This window comes from Carassius auratus, chromosome 7, assembly GCF_003368295.1.
Source record: "Carassius auratus strain Wakin chromosome 7, ASM336829v1, whole genome shotgun sequence".
Taxonomy (NCBI): domain Eukaryota; kingdom Metazoa; phylum Chordata; class Actinopteri; order Cypriniformes; family Cyprinidae; genus Carassius; species Carassius auratus.
In genome coordinates this window covers 34042073-34052281 of record NC_039249.1, presented here as the reverse complement: position 1 = coordinate 34052281, position 10209 = coordinate 34042073, and the positions used below count along the sequence as shown (strand labels likewise).

The 10209-nt window shown below is 38.7% G+C and overlaps 1 long non-coding RNA gene across 1 annotated transcript; it reads left to right on the top strand.

The window, feature by feature from the left end:
* The first annotated feature begins 1355 nt into the window (after positions 1–1355).
* On the top strand, positions 1356–2303 carry LOC113105339 (uncharacterized). Its single transcript, XR_003292356.1, has 4 exons — positions 1356–1521; positions 1622–1655; positions 2065–2136; positions 2269–2303. It is a non-coding gene; the product is annotated as an uncharacterized LOC113105339 (long non-coding RNA).
* Positions 2304–10209: the final 7906 nt, after the last annotated feature.

Genomic DNA, 10209 nt, shown 5'->3' with positions numbered 1-10209 from the left:
TGCAACTCTCATTTGATGAATTCACGTACTGATTTGCGGATGTTCAACATTTCTCCACGACTGCACATTTCTTGATGCGGGTGTGTAAATGCGTTTTGCACCACATTCACTGCAGCAATTGTTTCAAAAATGTGAGCGTACGAGTTTCTAAATGTGTGATTTGTAGAATAGGATTTGTGCACCTGCAATGAAGAATTTGAGAAGGTGTAACTGTTGTGTTGTGTTTGTGGGAGAGAAAAAAAGGCTACAGGTTTGCAACTCTTAAAACATTTCTCTCTGTGACTTCAAATTTACTGATACACATGTGTGGCTTTTCTCTACAACTACAAATCGCACTACCACAGGTGTTCAGCTGTTTTGAATCAAAAATAGAGAGAGAAGTGGCTAGCCGCACACTGGAGCACTGAAGAATTTCAATGCCATTGGCTCTACGCACCTGTAGTACAAGGACCTGCAGTACAAGAACTTTTTTTCTGTTTGGAGCGCTACATATTTTTTCTATGTAAACACCTTTTGTCATACGAAATCCTGTCATTTCTTTGTAATCTTTAATAAATACACCCTTCTGATTTAACACATTTGACATAATGTTATTGCTTGGAAACATAACGTCATGCAAAAACGAGACAGTCAATACTCTCTTTCCTGCCCATGTTTACTTAGATGAAATGGAAAAACATGAAGTGCTGTATGCATATATTTGAGGGAAGTGGTGGACCCACAATTCCCTTAACAGGCATAAGTTGGGATAAATTTATTGAATCAATGTTTCTGATTCTGATGAGCATCACTGCAGAAGGGGCAGTACAGGTATACAGGTTACAAAATCAGAAACCTACAAACCAGCAAACACTGGCTACCACAGGGAGTGCTACAGCCATTTCACAAATATCACGAAGATTCTCAATGGCTCTGGCTACTGATAGTTCACCAGCTGAAACGTTACCCTACTAAAACGACACTGACGAGATGCTACGTTTGAACAACAGTGTACAGAATAAACATTTTATATAGATATCATATTCTAATTAAATGAATCCTTACAATCACACAAAGAATATCCTTGACGATATCGATGCGCTGCTGCTGCTCGTGTCTCATAGCTAAATCATCCGTGAAAAAGCTGTTCTAAACAAACTATATCTGATTGGTTAATAATAATCCCATGTCAGTATCTTGCCGCACTATTGGATCAACTATTATAGTAGGCAACCGCGTTTGCCTGCATATTTACGGTTCATGCATTATGATTCTGGGGAAAATGTGCAATAAATGGGAGTGGCAACACTTTTAATATCGTTGATAATTAAACAACCGTCCCAACTTTACAAATCCAGGTTCTCCCTCCATGGGGATCATCCATTTCGAAAAGTAAAGCAGATACGGACCCTTGGCCTACCGTCTAATAGCGTTCATTCAGATTCAAACACTGGAGCGGAGGGAGTTGCCATGGAAACGGGGCGATCAACAACATGGGCAAGCTGGGCTCTCCGTGTCTCACTGCTGTTTTCACTGCTTTTGGTAAGTTTAGTAAATTAAAATTGCAGAAATATCATATGCCACTGTTCCTGACATCTCTCTTGCTTGTATTTGACCCGCATCTGTTGAATTTACTTCATAGAAATGGTTTTCGAACAAGTCCGTTATCAGATGAGGTAACGCATGTTAACTCCGTAGACTGAGGTTTTCATGAAGAGTTTGGGATTTAACACATTTAACACATAATAACACATTTATGTGTAGATGACAGGCATTGATAGTTCTATAAAAGATTTGCTGGTAATTTTTCAATGGATGATTGAAAATAGCATTTTTTTATTTAACCTAAATATACACTAACCTTACCGTTAATCAGTGACATCATTACATCACCTTTGCAGTTTAAATGCATTTTGATCTCGTCTAATGATAATATTGATAATAACTGTTCAGGATATTTATTAAATACATATTCTTTCTCTTTTCTACATTTGACCTGTGCTCTAGCTTGGTCCCTTGTGATAAAACTGTCATTGTACACTGAATATTGTTGGCTCTGTGACAGATTGCTTGTTATATTTCTAGATTCTTCTAGTGCTTGATGGCCTTCTGCATCCCAGAGTCTGAGCAAACCTCCTGTCCAACAACCTCTCCATGGTACACTGAACTATATGACTAGCAAGTTAACCCCAAACATACACTAATGCAATGCTTACCAATTTCTGAAATAATATTACAATTTAAAATAGCAGTTTTCTGTGAAATGTAATTTATTTCTGTGATGCGCAGCTGTATTTTCAGCATCAGTCCTCCAGTCTTCAGTCACATGATCTTCAGAAATCAGAATAATATGATTTACTGCTCAGAAACATTTCTGATTATTATCAATGTTGAAAACAGTTGTGCTGCTCAATATATACTGTAAATGTGTTAGAATTCTTTGATGAATAGAAATTTCTTTTAGACACTCACTTTTGATTAATTTAATGCATCCTTGCTGAAAAAAATAAAATAATTTATATTAAAAAATGTAGTGTACACTACCATTTAGAAGTTTGGGGTCTATATAACAATGAAGCTTTAAAATAAATAAACTATATGCTGTTAAAACGTTTTTTTTTTGTTGTTGTTTTTTTTTTACATTCATATTTATCAGAAGAAAAAAAATTGCATATTATAATGTTTTCTGGAAGATCTTATGACACTTAAAGGGTTAGTTCACCCAATAATAAAAATTATGTCATTAATAACTCACCCTCATCTTGTTCCAAACCCATGAGATATTCCTCTTTGGAACAGAGTTAAAGATATTTTAGATTTAGTCCGAGAGCTCTCAGTCCCTCCATTGAAGCTGTGTGTACGGTATACTTTCCATGTCCAGAAAGGTAAGAAAAACATCATCAAAGTAGTCCATGTGAAATCAGAGGGTCAGTTAGAATTTGTTGAAGCATCGAAAATACATTTTGGTCCAAAAATATGTTTTATGGTGTCTCCTTTATCTATACAACAATTTATTTATTAGGGATGCACCGGTTGACCGGCCATACATTTTGGTCTTTTTTCGGCCGATTTTTCCGGAAGTGCACCCGCGTGCACAGACTACATTGTAATCGTTCACTATGTAATTTGTGTGGAAGTATTTCTAAATCGGTGCGTGGGACACAGGCAGCCATTCAGCACTGGAAGTGCAGAGTTTCATGTCTGAGGCACAGATAGCAGGAAGCGATCAGCCGTTGGTGTACTGGCGCACAAATAAGAGCACCTTTTCTGCCGGCACTAAAGCTGCGCAAGCGTATACTGTACCTGTCCGTGCCCTGAACATGAGTAGACCGTGAAGAGATGTTCAGATCAACTTCTCACATGTTGGAGGAGAAACGAAACGGACTAAACTGTAATGTTTTTTGTAAATTAGAACTTGCATACACATTTGAAAAGTGAAACATCAGTTCTGCATTAGGATGATTAGATTTATTTTACTTTTTTTTTTTTTTTTGTACTCAATTTTTATTGTCTTGTCTTGTTGGGTAACAATATAAAAGAGATGCTGTGACAGTACAGATATATATAGCAATACATTCATCACCCTCCCATCTCACCCCCCCTCCCACCCCTACCGCATGGGATACAACAAAACTATCAGTGTAGCACAGTCAGTGTTATAGAACAGTTCACTTAGTGTCTTTCCAGTAAAATGTCCTGAACTCTAGCGATTCCATTGCTCCATGTTTGTATAGTCCGAGGTGTAGCGCCGTTGATCTTGGCAGAAGAAAGTTCAAGAAAAAGAATCTCTAAGAACGTGTTCAGCCAATGCTTATGGGCTAAGTTGTGTGGTGGAACCCAAACTTGAACAATGATTTTTTTGGCTGCTGTAAGACCAGCTAACCAAATTTTTCTAGACCTTTCATTCATGTCTTCAAGTTTAGAGTCATCATTGAGAAGGTGTAAAACAGGGTCCATAGGGAGCTGAATATCAATCAGATCAGACAATGCTTGTAACACCTTATTCCAAAAATCATAGATCTTGGGGCAGTCCCACATTATATGCATAAAAGTCCCCAAAGTATTTTGTGAGCACAAGGTACAAAATGGGTGTGGAGCATGACCAATCAAGTGTCTGATTCTAGGAGTAAGATATGCCCTATGAGATATCTTCATATGAATAAACTGATGATTAGGATTATGAGAGGAGCTACATATATTATCCCAGCTTGTGTTCCAGTCTATTTCTCTACATCTGAGCGCCATTGCACGATCCCATGCTAATGTACTAGGCTTAGGAGATAAATATGATAGTAACCTAGCATACAGAAAAGAGACGACACTTTTTGGGGCCACCTTTATCCAGCCGACTACTGGGTGCTCCTTCATCTCTGAGCCCCATACAACCTTGTGTGCTTTGAAAGCTGACCTAAGTCTGAAGTAAAAGAATAAGGAATGTCTAGGGATACCGTAAAGTGAAACCAAGTCATTAAAGCTTAGTAAAGAATCTTCACCATTTAAGTCTCCAATGACCCATATACCCTTCTCTGCCCATACATCATGAATGAACGGCTTATTTCCAGACAATAACTTGTTATTACGCCATACAGGAGATGTTTTATGCCATTTTGATTTAAAACCCACTAATCTCTCAACTTGTCTAATGATCTGAAGCATGTATGTCAATACTGGGCCATACCTCAATGTACAATGGTTAATGGAGAGACCAGAAAATTTGAATCCAACCACTGCTTCATTGGACGCAAGATAAATGACCAATGATAGTATTTAAAGTTGGGGAATGCCCAGCCTCCTTCTAGTCTGTTATGCTGTAGTGTGGTCCGTTTAATACGTGGTCGCCTCCCATTCCATATATATTTTGTGAGTAGCGAGTCAACCTTGGACCAGTAATCCTTCGGCGGAGGTAGTGGTAGCATAGAGGAAATAAAATTAATGCGTGGTAAAATATTCATTTTCACTACTGCTATGCGAGACGGGACAGATGCAGGGAGAGCAGACCATCTTTTTGTATCTTCCTCAACCTTCTTCAAAGCATTTGTGTAGTTTAATTTAGTTATGGTTGTAATAGATGTTTGAATTAACACTCCTAGATATTTGACCTCTTTGGCAATTGCAATATTAGTAGGTAAAACTAACTGACTTCTATCCCTGTTAATTAACATCAAAGCAGATTTAGAGAAATTAATTTTAAAACCGGATAGTGCACCAAACATATTTAATGTTTTAATAGTGTTGGGAAGAGAATTCTGTACATCTGACATATATATTAATGTATCATCTGCATACATTGACACTTTGTGAGTAGAAGTGCCAATGTGAATAGGAGAAATAGTTATATTATTACGAATATACTGCGCTAGTGGTTCTATTTAAAGATTAAAGGGGACAGAGGACAGCCCTGTCTTGTACCACGGTTTATAGTAAACAAATTTGAAATGACACCTCCTATACAGACTCTAGCAGAAGGATTCGCGTACAGCACCTGAATCATTTTAATAAACTTAGGACCAAACTTAAATTCTTTAAGGACACGCCATAAGTACTGCCACTCAAGCCTATCAAAGGCCTTCTCTGCATCTAGAAAGAGAAGGCCACAAGAAGAGGGGATTTTCTGCGCTTCACCTAAAATGTGAATTAGTCGCCTAATGTTGTCTGCAGCCAAACGGCCCTTCATGAATCCTGTTTGGTCAGGATGTATTAAATCTGGCAATACTGACTCTAGTCTGTGGGCTAATACACGGGAATAAATTTTGAGGTCGGCATTAATAAGTGATATTGGCCGGTAGCTTGCACAGTCAGAAGGGTCTTTGTCCAGTTTGGGGATAACTGAAATAAGAGCAGTATTAAGGTCTTTGTGGAAATGCCCTTGTTCAATAGCAAAGTTTATAGAATCGAGCCAAAAAGGACCTAAAGTCTCCCATAAAACTGAATAAAGCTCAACCGGCAAACCATCTAGGCCTGGGGATCGCCCTCTCTTCATACTTTTTAGCGCTAATTGTAATTCCTCCAGTGAGATAGGCAAGTCAAGATGTTCTGCATCCTCTATGGAAAGAGTAGGAAGATTCAGGTTGTTAAAGAAATTTGTATAATCATTCTCAGAGGACTGACAGTCGCTAGAGTACAGTTTTGCAAAAAAGGATGCGAATGATTCATTTATATCTAGAGTAGATGTCACCATTTCTCCTTGATCTTTTTTGATGCACGCTATTGTTCGGCTCTTCTCCTGACGCTTCAGAGTTAGGGCAAGAAGATGACTTGGGCGGCTACCTTGTGAATAATATTTGTGCTTAGTAATATGCATTAAATACTCTACTCTATGTCGTAACAGATTGTTTAGTTCAGCTTGATGTGTCTTCAATTGAGATTCCATGTCTTTATTATAATTCCTTTTAAGTTGGCCTTCTATTCGTTCACATTTTTGTTCTAAATCTGAAATCTGACGTAGTCTATTATGTTTGTTGTGAGATGAGAATCTGATTGCATTGTTCCTGAGGAATCCCTTTATGGAGGCCCATAAGAACATTGGGTTCTCTACACTGCCCTTATTAATGTCTATGAATTCGTTAAGTTCAAGTTTTAGTTGATTAAGGAAGCTTTCATTCTGTAGTAATGAGGAATTAAACCTCCACCTAGAAGACTTATAGTTTCTGATATCTCCAAAACTAAATGTTGCTTCAATAGGGTTATGATCTGAGATATGCCTAGAAAGAAGATTTATTGAGGAAGATGCAGAAACCAATTCACTAGAGATAAGTAGGTAGTCTATCCTAGAAAAAGACTTATGGCTTGGAGAGTAGTATGTGTAATCTCTTGATGAAGGATTATGTAGTCTCCAAAGATCCACCAAATTAAGGTCCTTTGCTAAATTACCTAAAGCCTTAGAAGAAGTTATCTGAATGTGAGTAGCGACATCAGCCGACCTGTCTAGGGTATTGTCAAAAACTGTATTCATGTCTGCACCAATAACCAGGTGGTACTCATCTAAAGTTCACAATTCTTTTGTAATGTTATGAAAAAATGCATAGTCAAAGACGACTGGGGCATAAATACTAATAAAGGCTACTTTCCTTCCTTCAATGGAGGTACAACAGAATGCTAGCCTTCCTGAAGCATCTGAGTTTACTTTAATTATGTTTATAGTCAGATTACGTCTCATTAACACAGCTACCCCCTTGGCGCTACTGCCATCTGATGAGGCAGCTACCATTTTATATCTCCTGTTTTGTAGTCTTAGAGTATCATTAGGTTTAAGGTGAGTTTCTTGTAATAATGCTATATCAGCATTTTTACGATGAAGGAAATCTAAGACCTTGGACCTTTTGAATGGGGAGTTGAGCCCTCTCACATTAAATGACATAACATTGTATCTATCCATTGTCCCTATTGAGGTATGCCAAAAACAAACTGTGTGTAATAAGGTTAAAGTAAACTGCCAATGTGTATAATGAAATAAGATAATCTACTGTCATGAAACACTTGCCTGTGTTAAAACATATCAATCCCATGCGGAAAAAAACACCCCTGAACACCCCGACCCCCCTCCCCCTCCCCCATATTGTCATCTGTGAGAACCACGAAGCGATGTCTAACAAGGAACCTATGCCTATTAGCCCCTAACTGGGACCGCTTCCACTGTTTCCATAACTGAAACACGCTTTTAGAAATAACCTTGGTTCAAAAATAAATAAATAAAATAAAATAATAATAATTTACAAAACGGAAGATAACCGCGCTGTTAGGTAAACTTGCTTTTACATTACATCCAGTCCACAGGCTACTATTTAGCGACCCCCAGGTGGCATGAGAAAAAGCTGCATAGCCTACTGAAAAAAAAAAAAAAAAAAAAAAAAACTTAACGTGCATAATAGCGTCATCATAAATTAAATAGAAAAAGTTTTAGCTCAAACATCATATGCCTACGCATGTTGTCCTGTTAGTAGTCATTCCATGTCTGTGAAGTGCAAGGATTCTCTAGCAGTTGGCCTGGCGTTGTTCCCATTCGGTTGAGTTGAAGCGGCGTCTTGTCCCGCGAAGAACATTTCAGCCTCCTCTGCTGAATCAAACGATAATTTATCCCCCTTGTACAGTATTGTTCAAAATAATAGCAGTACAATGTGACTAACCAGAATAATCAAGGTTTTTCGCATATTTTTTTATTGCTACGTGGCAAACAAGTTACCAGTAGGTTCAGTAGATTCTCAGAAAACAAATGAGACCCAGCATTCATGATATGCACGCTCTTAAGGCTGTGCAGTTGGGCAATTAGTTGAATTAGTTGAAAGGGGTGTGTTCAAAAAAATAGCAGTGTGGCATTCAATCACTGATGTCATCAATTTTGTGAAGAAACAGGTGTGAATCAGGTGGCCCCTATTTAAGGATGAAGCCAACACTTGTTGAACATGCATTTGAAAGCTGAGGAAAATGGGTCGTTCAAGACATTGTTCAGAAGAACAGCTTACTTTGATTAAAAAGTTGATTAGAGAGGGGAAAACCTATAAAGAGGTGCAAAAAATGATAGGCTGTTCAGCTAAAATGATCTCCAATGCCTTAAAATGGAGAGCAAAACCAGAGAGACGTGGAAGAAAACGGAAGACAACCATCAAAATGGATAGAAGAATAACCAGAATGGCAAAGGCTCAGCCAATGATCACCTCCAGGATGATCAAAGACAGTCTGGAGTTACCTGTAAGTACTGTGACAGTTAGAAGACGTCTGTGTGAAGCTAATCTATTTTCAAGAATCCCCCGCAAAGTCCCTCTGTTAAAAAAAGGCATGTGCAGAAGAGGTTACAATTTGCCAAAGAACACATCAACTGGCCTAAAGAGAAATGGAGGAACATTTTGTGGACTGATGAGAGTAAAATTGTTCTTTTTGGGTCCAAGGGCCACAGGCAGTTTGTGAGACGACCCCCAATCTCTGAATTCAAGCCACAGTACACAGTGAAGACAGTGAAGCATGGAGGTGCAAGCATCATGATATGGGCATGTTTCTCCTACTATGGTGTTGGGCCTATTTATCGCATACCAGGGATCATGGATCAGTTTGCATATGTTAAAATACTTGAAGAGGTCATGTTGCCCTATGCTGAAGAGGACATGCCCTTGAAATGGTTGTTTCAACAAGACAATGACCCAAAACACACTAGTAAACGGGCAAAGTCTTGGTTCCAAACCAACAAAATTAATGTTATGGAGTGGCCAGCCCAATCTCCAGACCTTAATCCAATTGAGAACTTGTGGGGTGATATCAAAAATGCTGTTTCTGAAGCAAAACCAAGAAATGTGAATGAATTGTGGAATGTTGTTAAAGAATCATGGAGTGGAATAACAGCTGAGAGGTGCCACAAGTTGGTTGACTCCATGCCACACAGATGTCAAGCAGTTTTAAAAAACTGTGGTCATACAACTAAATATTAGTTTAGTGATTCACAGGATTGTTAAATCCCAGAAAAAAAAAAAAATGTTTGTACAAAATAGTTTTGAGTTTGTACAGTCAAAGGTAGACACTGCTATTTTTTTGAACACACCCCTTTCAACTAATTGCCCAATTGCACAGCCTTAAGAGTGTGCATATCATGAATGCTGGGTCTTGTTTGTTTTCTGACAATCTACTGAACCTACTGGTAACTTGTTTGCCACGTAGCAATAAAAAATATACTAAAAACCTTGATTATTCTGGTTAGTCACATTGTACTGCTATTATTTTGAACAATACTGTACGTGAGTTTCAGGATGGCTGGGTAGATCAAAAACGAGTCGATGCCTTTCTGTCGCAATTGGGCTCGGATCGTTTTGTACTTGTTTCTTCTCTGCAGTGTCTCGGCGCTGTAGTCAGCGTAGAATTCAAGCGGAGTATTGTCTGAAAGTTTAGGTTTAGTATTACGAGCTCCCTGCAGTATGGCTTGACGATCGCGGTAACGGAGCACTCTGAAGATCATTGTACGCGGTCTGGAGAGGTTAGCAGAGAAGATTCGGTGGGCTCTGTCAATTTCTATGGATTTTCCGGCCAGTGTCGGGATCCACTGAGGGAGCATTTTACAAAGAAATCCGACTGGATCGTCTCCTTCTGCACCTGTTGGTAGGTTTATCAATCTCACATTGTTCCTTCTTGATCTATCTTCCATCTCGGTGACTTTCCTTCTGAGGGTGTCCAGCTCTGTAAGGCAGTGGTTGGTATCTTTTTTAGTCTGGCGAAGCACTCCTTGCATTGTATCGACTTTAGCGGACACCT